The sequence below is a fragment of the Macaca mulatta genome, chromosome 20 (genome assembly GCF_049350105.2).
Source record: "Macaca mulatta isolate MMU2019108-1 chromosome 20, T2T-MMU8v2.0, whole genome shotgun sequence".
NCBI classification, from domain to species: domain Eukaryota; kingdom Metazoa; phylum Chordata; class Mammalia; order Primates; family Cercopithecidae; genus Macaca; species Macaca mulatta.
Window position 1 is genome coordinate 15,258,410 of NC_133425.1, and position 12,562 is coordinate 15,270,971.

Below are 12,562 nucleotides of genomic sequence, written 5' to 3' on the forward strand. Positions count from 1 at the left end.
TTTGGTATGGTCAGTCTTTTCACATTATTCATTCTAATAGATGTGTAGAAGTAGCTCATTGTGGTTTTAATCTGCATTTTCCTAATGACTAATGGTGTTGAGCATATTTTCATGTACTTACTTGCCAATACTTGGTAAAGTATCAAATCTTTTATATGTTTATTTATTGGGTTGTTTGTTTTCTTATTACTGGGTTTTGAGAGTTCTTTGTGTACTCTGGATATAGATGATCAGATTTATGATTTGCAATATTTTATCTCAGCCTATGACTTACCTTTTCACCCTCTTAACATTCTTTCAAAGAGGAGTTCTTAATTTTGATAAAGTTCAATTTATCAATTTGTGATTTTATGCATTGTGTTTTTTGTGTTATAACTAGGAGCTCCACCTAACCTGAGGTCACAGAAGTTATCGCCTTTGTTTTCTTGTACAATTTTGATAGTTTTGGGTTTACACTTTGGTATATGGCCCATTTTGACTTAAATTTTGCAGTATGGCCCATTTAGATTTAGTTGTTGCATGTGGTGAAAGATGTAGATCAAAGTTCGTATTTCTTGCATATGGCCATTTAGTTGCCAGCACCATTTGTTGAAATGACTGTTCTCGCTTCATTGAGTTGCCTTTGCATCTTTATAAAAAAATCAGTTGTTCATATATGTGGGTCTATTTTGGCCTCTATTTTATTTCATTGATCTATTTGTTTGTCTTCACACCAGTACCACACTGTCTTAATTTTTGTAGTTTTATAATAAGTCTTGAAATCTAGTAGTGTTAGTCCTCCAACTTACTTTTTTATTTTTTTGCAAAGTTGTTTAAGCTATTCTAGGTCCTTTGCATATCCATTTGGAGTTTAGAATCAGCTTCTCAACTTACACAAAACAGTCTGCTGGGATTTTTGACTGAGATGTTGACATTATAAGTCAGTTTGGAGAGAATTGACTTCTTAACAACATTAAGTCTGAGTCTTCTAAACCATGAACATGTTATTTCTCTCAATTTATTTATATTTTTAAAATTTCGCTCAGCAGTGTTTTTAGAGTAGAGATCTTGCACCTCTTTTGTCAGATTTATTCTCTAGTATTTTTTAAATTTTCAATTTAAAATTATGTGGGTTTTTTTGGTGGGGTTTTTTAAAATTATTGTTATTATTATTATTATTTTTGGTGTTTTTTTTTTTTTTTTTTTTTAGACGGAGGTTCTGTCACCCAGGCTGGAGTGCAGTGGCACAATCTCAGCTCACTGCAACCTCTGCCTCCCTGGCTCAAGTGATCCTAAGTAGCTGGAACCTCAGGTGCATACCAGCACGTCCGGCTAATTTTTTGTATTTTTTGTAGAGACAGGGTTTCACCCTGTTGCCCTGACTGGTCAAGTGATCTGTCTACCTCGACCTTCCAGAATGCTGGGATTACAAGTGTGAGTCACCGTGCCTAGCCGTATTCTGCATCTTTTCTTTGTTTCGTTCTGTTTGTTTGTTTGTTTTTGGGACAGAGTCTTGCTGTGTCGCCCAGGCTGGAGTGCAGTGGCACAGTCTCGGCTCACTGCAGCCTCTGCCTCCTGGGTTCCAGCAGTTCTCCTGCCTCAGCCTCCCAGGTAGCTGGGATTACAGGCACAGGCCACCACATCCAGCTAATTTTTGTACTTTTAGTAGAGATGGGGTTTCACCATATTGGCCAGGCGGGTCTTGAACTCCTGACCTCAGGTGAACCCACCTCGGCCTCCCAAAGTGCTAGGATTACAGGTGTGAGCCACTGTGCCCAGCCATTCTGTGTCTTTTCTAAACTCACTTACTACTAGCTTTTTTTGTAGATTTTATTGGATTTTCATAATCATGTTATTTTTTAAATGAAGACAGTTTTACTTCTTCCTTTCTAATCTGAGTGCCTATTACTTATTTTTCTTGCCTTTTTGAATTGAGCAGAACCTCCATCAGAACCTGGAGTGTGTAATGTTGAATAGAAATGGTGAAAGTGGACATGCTTGTCTTGTTCCTCATACTAAAGGGAAAACACTAAGTCTTTTATTATTAAGTGTGATGTTAGCTGTAGGTTTATTGTGGACTCCTTTATCAGGTTGAGGATGTTCTCTTCTATTCCTAGTTTGCTGAGAGTTTTTATCAGGAATGGATGTTGGATTTTGTTAGATATTTTTCAGCATCTATTGAGATAATCATATGGCTCTTATTTTTTAATTCATTAACAGGGTGAATTATATTGTGTATTGCGTGGTAAACCAGCCTTACATTCCTAGGATAAACTCCATTTGGTCATGTACCTTTTCTTATGTGTTGAATTTAATTTGTTAAAATTTTGTTTAGAATTTTTGTATCTCTGCCCATGAGGGACATAAGAGCCTCTTGTAGTGTCTTTGGTTTTGGTATCAAGTTAATGCTGGCCTAAAAGAACAAGACGGGGAGCATTTTCTCCTGTTCAGTTTTATGAAAGAATTTAGATAGAATTGGTATTACATTTTTCCTTAAATGTCTACTAGAATTCACTAGTGAAGCTATTTGGATCTGATGTTTTCTTTGAGGGATTTTAAACTACAAATTCAATTTTTAAAATAGATCTCTGGTTATTCAGGTTATCTATTTCTTCTTGAGTGAGTTTAGTAGTATCTTTCAAGGAATTTGTCCATTTCATCTAAGTTGTTGAATTTATTGGCTTACAGTTTTTCATAATATTCCCCTATTACCATAGAATCTATGGTGATGTTGCCTCTCTCACTCCTGATATTGGCAATTTGTGTCTTCTCTCTTTTTTCCTGATCAGTCCACCTGGAGGTTTATCAATTTTATTTACCTTCTCAAAGAACCAGCTTTTGGTTTATTGATTTTTCTCGATTTTTCTGTTTTCTGTTTCATTGATTTTTCTGCTCTTTTCTTCATTGCTTTCTCTTTGCTGCCTACTCTCTCTGTGGGTATATATAATTATGTAGGGTTTTTTTTTTGTTTTGTTTTGTTTTTTTGCCAAGTTTTTCTAATTTTAAGGGTAAAATGTAGTTCATTTAAAGTGCTGATTTGAGCTATTTCCTCTCTAAGACATATAAGACATTGAGGCTCAGAGAAGTTAAAACAGACAGTTAAGATGTATAGCCTATGTCCTTTTTCTTATAGTATAATAACTATGGTAGGGCAAGTAGAGGCGCAGAGGGAATACACAGAATGGTGCTGAGCTTGTGAGGAGTGCCATGAGGAGACCCCCTTGGAGAAGCTGATGTCTCAGGTATCATATTTTGGTGAAGTCTGTGGATAAATCTATCAGACCAAACCCAAATTATTAGTTCTTTAAGTTTATTTTACATTGACTACAGATCTCCTTCTTGGTTGCTGTATTGTGAAAAATGAGTTAGAATATGCCAGGAGTAATTCTGCACACAGCTAATGTTCCCTTGGGTTTAATTGACAAATCTACTTTCAATTTCTATTAAGACTGTTTGCAGTGGTCATGGTAACTGTAGCTGCAATAGTTTTGGCAAGTGTTGCTGACAAGATTCTGTTGAAGAGAAGGAAAACTTGGGGGTAGAGTGAGGCGAGATTATTATAAAGATCTACATCAGTATTCCACTGAAAACTTAGGCTCACTTAGAAACAGGTATTTCTCCAACAAACTATTCCTTAAGACAAGTTCTAAGTTTTTTTAAAAAAAAAGGATTTTCATCATTAAAAAGTTATAGAATTCTATGATTTTTTAAATAAATGGAGTGAAACCAGCCTAATGTAATAACATCTTCTCAGTGTCCCTATTAGAAAGTTTGAGTTCCTCTCCAATTTAAATCAAGGTACTATATTTAGGTATTTTGAAAAATACATAACAGCTGTTTGCTGAGAGGCACTAATGAGACCCGTGGTCAATTGTAGGGAAGAAACAAAAGGAGAAAAATAGAGGAGTTATTTTCAAATGGCCATGAGGGCAGAGGGTTTGTGTGTATTATTTTAGTTTCTCTTTAAAGGAAAAAAACAGTGCAACCTGAGTCTTTAAGAAAAGAAATTGTGGTTGAAAGAGCAAGCTACTCCTTTGATAGTTTGATTTTCAAAGTTAAAACTTAATGTTGTAGAGGAGAAAACAGCAACTGGGCTAAGCAGCTAGTTTTGTGACAGTGCAAAGACCAGAATCCAGACACTTGAGTCAGGAAACTGGGTTCTAATCCTGACCTTTAATCACAGGCTTAACCTCACCTCTTCATTGGTAAAGTGGGGATGATAATGATACCTTTCTGCCAGTTGGGGGTGAAATGAGAAAATGTGTTAAGTTGTCACTCGTACATATTTAATATTATTTTGGGTAGGGCATCATTTTCCCCCTCTCAAGGACTCAAGAAAATAATTAAGGGTCATATACAGATAAGCAGCTATTTACTTTAGAGTTTTTGTGTTTTCTAGAGTAAATCCAACTCACCCACCACATCTACGTTTAGACTTACAGATACTCTTTATTCTAATTAAACAAATGAAACTGAATTTCCATGTGTTTATACTTGCTTTAAAAACCGTTAACTCTTCAGTGTTAAAGATTGGCTCTTCAGTTTCATTTGTTCTCAAACTTTCTGTGTCCAGCAAACAATACCGTGTATTAAAACATGGTATTATTTCTCTTGTTACATGCCTTGGAGTTTAATAATATTCACATAGTATGTGTGTATGCCTTTTTCCCTGTCATGGTAGGTACTTTAGAACGTGCAGTTTTCTCTATCTGGGGGCATTCTGTTGCGTAAGCTTTAAGGTGAAAGGAGAAAGTGAAGTAGAGCATGTTGAGTGATACCAAGTCTTGAAGTAGAGACCATTTGGGTATCAGCTCCCTTTGCCAGGAGTGCCCTCTCTTCCACATCTCCCTCTCCTTTACAATCCTAATCTTTGAGACTCAGCTTCAACACTTACTTCCTCTTCTCACAACTTATTGCTGGAGTAAGTTATTCAAAGTGTTGGGGTTTCACTTTATAAACAAAAAGTACTCCATTTGTCATAGGGAATCCAAACCAAAAAAATGAGAATTGTTTTTGTTTATATGCAGTTATTTCCAGCAGTAAGTTTTGAGAAGGACACAAAGAATCCCATTGCTGATCCTTGCCTAGTTGTGTTAAAACCGCTCCCCCTGCACACCTCCTTGCTTTCACAACAATTTACTCTTGTCTAATATTCTTTACCACACTATGTTGTGATGTCTGTTTTCTTGTCTGACTTCCTAACCTTAAAGTGAGGGAATAGGTCTTACTCATCTCCATATCCCAGCACCCAGCAAAACTTTCAACTCCATACCCCAGCACCCAGCAAACCTCCTGATCAAAGGTGCTCAGGGAAATTGCATTGAATAGGAAGCCTTCAGTTCAATAAATAAAGTTCAGAGAGTGATGAGAATATACAATTTATTCTAACAAGGGTATTTCTTCTTCCATATTTGGAGGGGGGATTTGGGGGAGGGTGTTTGTTTTTTCACTAAGGAAATGTCTGAGCTATAAGAATGAGTTCAGGGATTTCCTTAGTGCCCTTGACAGCCCTTGTGCCTTTACTCAGTGCTGATTAAATTCAGGGACTTTGTGGGACCCTGGAATACACCTATGGATTCCTGTTTCCATTGCTGAAATCAGGAGAAACGGAATCCTGCCGCAGTGTACTACACTTTTGCATTAGTTATACACACTGGCCAGTTTGCTACAAATATCGTCTGCTTCTAGTGCCTTCATCAAAGTCAATCCAGCCAAGGATTGGCATAAATTAGGTATTGAAATAGAAATGATTGAAATTGAAAGAGTAGCAGTTTTAAAGAGGCAACTGGCCTCTGTTTCTCTTATCTTTGCTGTAGAACAATATTAAGAGTTTAGGCTCTCTACAGTCAGATGAATTTGTAACTTCCCTGTGGGAGAAACTCTGCCTGGTTTCTGGCTGCTGAGACATAGAAACCATGATTTAGCATTGGCTGGGATTGAGGAAAAAAATAATGAAATGACATGATAAAGTGACATTTGTACTAAAGTATAATCTCCCTACTTCATAGATGACAGTTTCTTTTCAGAGGGTGCTCTTAACCAGAGTGAAAAAACTTATAAAAATTACAAATGAATTTTGACATGTTATAGAGTGGAGGGTGTGTTTAGGTATGAGGCCAGGCCCTGAACTGAAATTTAGCCAGAAAGACTGAACACTGTGTATTTATTCAGATAGGAAGGACCCCTAAAAGTGTGACTGTCAGGGCTGAGCATAGAATGAGCACTTTCTCTTTCGTTACCTTTTCACCATTTCTAAGGGTTTCTGATAGAGACATCAGGGAGCAACATGACATGGTCTCATGTATTCCTGAAATTCATGTTCTCCACAGCAGCAGAAGCACTGGTAAGCAAGTAGACTTTATAAGGAAGCTTATGCAGACTTAGGTAGACTGATGCCTGTACATTTTACACTCAGGCAGGATGACATGGTGCAGTTCTATGAGTCTCTTCCTGTAGCAGAACCTTAGCTTTCAGATGTATCAGTAAATCTCAGTACTATTTGAAGGCTTCATTATTCAAAGTGTTGGGGTTTCACTTTATAAACAAAAAGTATCCCATTTGTCATAAGGAATCCAAACTAAAAAAATGAGAATTGTTTTCTTTTATATGCAGTTATTTCCAGCAGTAAGTTGTGAGAAAGGTTTTTAAAACATAGGCATGAGAACCTCAGTAAATTTTATATGAGATCTTTTCCTTTAGGATTTACTTAATGCATGGATCTAGGCACCACAGTCCATTTTCACGGAATAGCTATTCCATTTATTGGATAGCCCTCCCAATTCGGATGTTTGATTGATCATATCTACATTTTGTTGGCCTGCCATGCCAAAGACACTGTAGCTGAGTAGTTAAGAGGACACTTGCACTGAAGCGTATTGACATTTCTGCTTTGTTAGCCTTGTAAGAACTTAGGGCTGTCAGGATGCCATCAGTGCCCCTTTCTTGGTCTGATAATTAAGAATGGAGGGAGTAGTTGGAAGTACGAGGCCATCTGTTTAAAAAAAGTAAGTGAACTGATGCCCAGAACTAATGGAAAATTTATTGTTATTGAAGTCAGTAAACTCTTAGAAAGTGAGCATTCTAATTAAGAATGAAAAATGGAACCCTTTATTTCTTTCTTTTGAGTGAAAATAACTGAACTGGTAGAGGCCTTGGGAAGTTCTCGTACTACCCCTTGTACCTCATTGCTGTCTTTTAAATTAGACCAGAGAAGTTTCTCCTTTGTCTCTTTCCTAAATTGTTGATGACATCTTTTATAAAAGGTCATTTGTCAGAAAGGAATGATGTTTACTTAAAAAAAAAAAAGTTACACTTTATATAGCTATGCCCTGATTAGATGTATCCTTCTCTTACGATTTTTTTTTTTTTCCGAAACAGGGTCTCGCTCTGTCGCCAAGGCATCAGTTCAGTGACATAACCATGGCTCACTGCAGCCTTGAACTCCTGTGCTCAAGTAATCCTCCTGCCTCAGCCTTCTGAGTAGCTGGAACTATAGGCACATGCTACCGTACCCAGCTAATTTTTAAAATTTTTTGTAAAGATGGGGTCTCACCATGTTGCCCAGACTGGTCTCAAACTCCTGGCCTTAAGCAATCCTCTCACCTCAGCCTCCCAAAGTGCTGAGATGACAGGTGTGAGCCACAGCACCTGGACTCTTATGGGTATTTTAGATTTGTGAAGGAATAAGATGCTGTCCTTTTGTTAATGAAAACTCTAGTACGTATGAACAAATAAGCTTTACTGTTATTATTAAAGTTAAGGTGTTCTTAAAGAGGTAAAGTTAAATGCTGTCATTCTGTCTCTTCATACTAAGAACAAAAGCAAGTGATTGTGAAATATTTCAGTGGGTTGAACCTTAAGGTAGAGCTTGCCTTTCCTAGTATTATAAGGAGCACTTTCCCTAGTTGCTATGGAAACAAATAAGAATTGTTGAAAGTTATGATGTAGATTGTGATACATATCTGCTGTGAAAGATAGATGTTGCAAACTAAGTCTCTTAATGCTACCACAATAATGATTTCAAGAACAAATATTTACTGTACACTTGTGTGTGTGGTAGGTACTGTGCTAGAAACCTGGGAATGGAGGTGAAAAGGCAAGGTTCTCAACCCCATGGAGCTCAGGTTCTCCTGGGTGAATAATAAACAGACACACGGACTAGAGCAGGGGGTAGATAGAATAGCAGTGAGTGCCAGGTGCAGTGGGAGTGCTGTTGAGGGGAGTTGGGGAATGCTTGCAGTGACTTTAGAGGATGTGTAGCAATTTGCCAGTAGAGAGGTGGGACGAAGGTGGTGTTCCTAAAGGGAAACTGCATAGGTAAGGGCTGAGAGGTGAGGAGTTACTTTTTAAATCAGTTCTTTCAAATCACTATCCTCCTTCTTACCCATACTGTTAGGAAATATTCGGGGGATCTTAAATTTTTGAATTCATGGGCTGATCGAGTGTAGACTGAATCAGCCTATCAGCTGTTCCACTTGACTGTGTAACTATATGAGTGAGTTATTTAGCCTCTCCAAAACTCATGGGGTTGCTGTGAGGATTAAATGGGAGACTCTCTCTAAAGGGCAGAGCTCAAAGTTTGACATTTAGTAAGCTCTGAGTAAACATGGATTGCTTTTTGGCAGCAACAATATTATCTTCTGGTAATTTTGAAGGCTTTTGTAAGAGTGAGGGTATCATGTTTTAAAAACATTTCCCATGCTTGCTGGATGACAAATCTTGTTTGTAGTAACCTATTGAATACCTAGTATGAGCTCAGTGTTGGGCTAGGACTCAGTGAGAGGAATTATACATCGCTCCTATCCCTAGGCAGCTTCCAACTTAGTTGAGAATGAAAATGGACAAATAGAAAATAAGAGTAGAGTTGTGTAAGTGTGCTAAATGGCTGTATACAGGTTTTCAGTATATCACAGTAGTAGTATTGCTTATGTGGCCCATTTACTGTTTTCCAGGAGGTCTAGGCATATGTTACCAGAGAGAGAACAGAACATAGAAATGGCAGTTAAAACCAAAAGAGTTGAAAACTCAGAAAAAAAAAAATTAATAGTAAAGAGCTTAGCTGGGTATGGTGGCGCATGCAATTAATCCCGGCTACTCAGGCGGCTAAAGCAGCAGAATCACTTGAACCTGAGGGGTGGAGGTTACAGTGAGCCGAGACTGCTCCACTGCACTCCAGCCTGGGTGACAGAGCAAGAGTCTGTCTCAAACAAAAAAAACAGAAAAGTAGGAAAAAGTCTTTTCTGTGTGGTGGACCTGCTGGCCATAAGAGAGAAGCAGTTGCCCCTGTGGTGTGATTCTGGGGCTGCGCCTAGAATCTCTCTCCCATTCACATCTAAGTAATTGAAATTCCATCATTTTGCAGGACCACCAGGAGTAGCCAACCACACATCTGTCATTTTCATTTTAGCACAAAGGGGTTTATCATATTCTTTCCAGACAGTAGTTTTGGACCAGATATAAGGTTTAAGAACGCTAAGCATAGAATAAATGGTTAGCACAGTTGGGGAAAGAGGGTGAATGTACTAGAAGACAAACTTCATTTTGGTCTCTAGGACACTCTCCAACAAATAGTTCAAGAACCAATTCTGCATGACTGCCATGTGCCAGCTACTGTGTTAGAAACTAGGGATAGATGCATAGGTGAAAGGATGAGCTCCTCCACCTCAGTGAGCTTTAGGCTTATGGACAGATGAAAAGATAAAGATAAACAGATAAATGTAATGCATATGGGGAACAGTTGCTGGAGAGGAGGATACAGAGTCAGCATACCCAGTGTGAGGTACACCAAGGAAGAGGGCACAGTAGGCATTGTTGGGATCTCTAGAAGACATACCTACCTTTGGTCTAACACCGCTTTATGGTCTTCTCCAAGTGTCTAATCCCAGGTAAGGACAGGAAGACCTGAACTTTTGTTTCAGATGTTCGCCACCCCTGCCTTCTATTCCCATTGCTGCTTCTCTACCAGGGACCCCTTTTCTGCAGTGGGTCCAGGCCACAGCAGTGGACTGTGGTTCTTCCAGGGTTGGTGCTTACAGTAAATTGAGCTAACAATTTCTACCTGGCTTCAGTCTTTAGACCGGGGTCACATGCTTCTGGGACCCCTGGATTTGAAAGAACTGCTGGGCCGGATGCTAGATGCTATGAAGGAGTAGTATTAGGGTGGGTTAAAGAACATTCAGGAAATGGAATTACTTACAGTTTTGCGTGTCTCTGTTGCTCTTTCCTAGACAAAACAAGTATATATGGAGTCCTCTACCACATGTGAATCTTGAATATCTGAATAAGATGAACTTTTAGCATTCAGGAAAGAACACTGTGAGGACCTGAGGTTGAGTTTCATTGTAAGCTTAAGTTCATTTAACAACCCTTGATAGAACATTTCTAAATGCATAGTAGTAACATACTGAATTATGCAGGGAGAGAATTTAGAGCCAATAGACAACATAATCATCTCTCTGGCTGTGTACATGCTAGCTGTTAAAATCAATATGTGAGAGATGGTCAAGTAAGCTAACTGCTGGGGAACTTGGCCACTTTGTAGAAGTTTGGAAAGTATTATTTAAGACTTGTACCCCAGGAGGTTACTTCTCTCTCCCTTTGGATTGGAGATTCTGGATCCTTTTTATTTTTATTTTTAAAGAGAATACTCAGTTATTTCTGAGAATAGAAAATAATTAAGTATTATTAGAGTTAGATTCTGAAAAGCTGTATTTATTAGTGAACTTGGTATGTGTGTGTTTATATGTTTTAAGCAAAACGATTTCATGATGATAGCAGCAACTTCACCAACAAAGAAAACCTTTCCCCCATCATCTCCCCTGCCAAATACAGTAGCTTGATATTTGGGACTTTTAAGGCCAGAAGTGTTAATGTCTGTTATTTACTGGAAGCAAATGTGCACCCCTCTATCGTAATTTGAAAATTATATAATCCATTTTAAACTTTGTACCCATTTCTATTTTATTCGTCATTTTTTCTATTCCTGGCTTGATTTAAATAGTAAAATTATTAGAAGAAATTGTTTGATCTTTAAAGGATTTAAGGCTTACCTGTCTGAAGGCTTAAATATAATTTCTTCATTGTTTCTTAGCAATTTCTATAAAAATATGGTATTATTTTTATACAGGAAGCTGAAAAAGCAGGCTGTTCCCAAGGAAGCTGTTGTGTAGTTCCTTCCTTTCTAAAGTTTAAGCTCAATGCTTTTCCTCACTCTAAGTTCAAGGGCTTAGTTTACACGCATAAAAATAAACTGAACAGCACCTGCCACTTAGTCACAAAAGAGAGTATCTCAAAGCCACTACGCAAACAGATGTACTCAGTTTGTTTTTGAGGTGCTTGAAGTGTGTGGTTTAAAAAAATTTTTTTTAATTTCAAAATGAATCGTATGAGGAAATCACGAAGAAAACATGAACCAAAAGGTCAGGTTTGATACCTGAATTGGGTACATTTTAATTGCAGAATTGTCATCACTGCAGGTACTGGTACTTAATACGTTCAAATAGTTCAGTACAATCCACTCTAAATAGCTATTTTAATATGGACAGTTTGCCAAAGTCCATGGTATGTTGTTAAAGTCCTTGTTGACACTGATGGAGAAAATGAGATAACCAAGTTGTCTATTTTTATTTAGTGTAAGTAATTGTCCCTGGTTACCATAAGAACCGTGGATGCTATGTTTATGTAAACTTCTTTCAAAGTTCTGAAGTCAGTAGGAAATTATCTAGAAACTCCTGTTTTATTCATGAATGTTGCCTGTAAAGAAATGTAGAGGCCTTGCTAAAAATTATAGAGTACTTCTTGTTATCAGTAGATTACTGTGAGCTGACAGTATAAAGAATATCAAATACAAATTCCAGTGTTTGCCAGGGAACCATGCACATGGCTCAAGATTTTCATCACAAATGAGCGAAACAGCATCTTAAATTCTGTTCCTGAGTCAGAAAAGGAGAGGAAGAAGGAAACCATAAGGATCAATATGGTTTGCCCTTTAATCTCAAAATCATTTTAATGATCCTTAGAGTAGAGCTTGTGTCTTACTTACTCTACTACCTTGAATTATGGACTTACTAGAAACATCAAAACAGTGTCTGGAGAAGTCTCAAAGTCTGAGCTGGGCTCCCTGTGAAGGGGCAAGGCAAGCTTATCTTCAGGAAGTTCGTGGGGTAAAGCCAGACCAGCAGCCTTGAAGCCCTGGTGGCCAAGAGCTAACCCTTCTGGACCAGATATGTGCAGAGGCCAAAACCACATGGCTGGTTCCCTGATACAGTTTTTGTCAGTGCGAGTTTAGCCCCTAGGGTCAGGGTGGGCAAGCAGGAAACTGAGAATGGGTCCTGTAAGAGGCAGTAGAGTAGTGAAGGAGCTCTGAAGGCAGGCAGGGAGGTAGGGTTCTAGTGCCAGCTCTGTCAGCAACTAGTTTTGTGACATTAGACAAATCTCTTCATGTCTTTGGGCCTCAACTTCCTCCTTTATAAACTGGGGGAGCTGAATCCCATAACCTCAGAGGTCCTGGCCCCGTTCAGCTTCAGAGTGCTGTGATCCCAAGCTCTCTACCGGTACAGCGCCATGCCTTCCATTTTGCAGCAGC

General features: G+C 38.4%; 1 protein-coding gene and 1 long non-coding RNA gene across 27 annotated transcripts in view; one reads left to right on the forward strand and one right to left on the reverse strand.

Annotated features, from left to right (window-relative positions):
* Nucleotides 1-12,562, forward strand: part of MRTFB (myocardin related transcription factor B) — a 310,684-nt gene that overhangs the window by 141,041 nt on the left and 157,081 nt on the right. The window lies entirely within an intron of this gene.
* On the reverse strand, nucleotides 1,465-9,018 carry LOC144338343 (uncharacterized). The gene is made up of 2 exons (XR_013412334.1): nucleotides 7,582-9,018; nucleotides 1,465-1,577 (listed from the first exon to the last, which is right to left on the reverse strand). It is a non-coding gene; the product is annotated as an uncharacterized LOC144338343 (long non-coding RNA).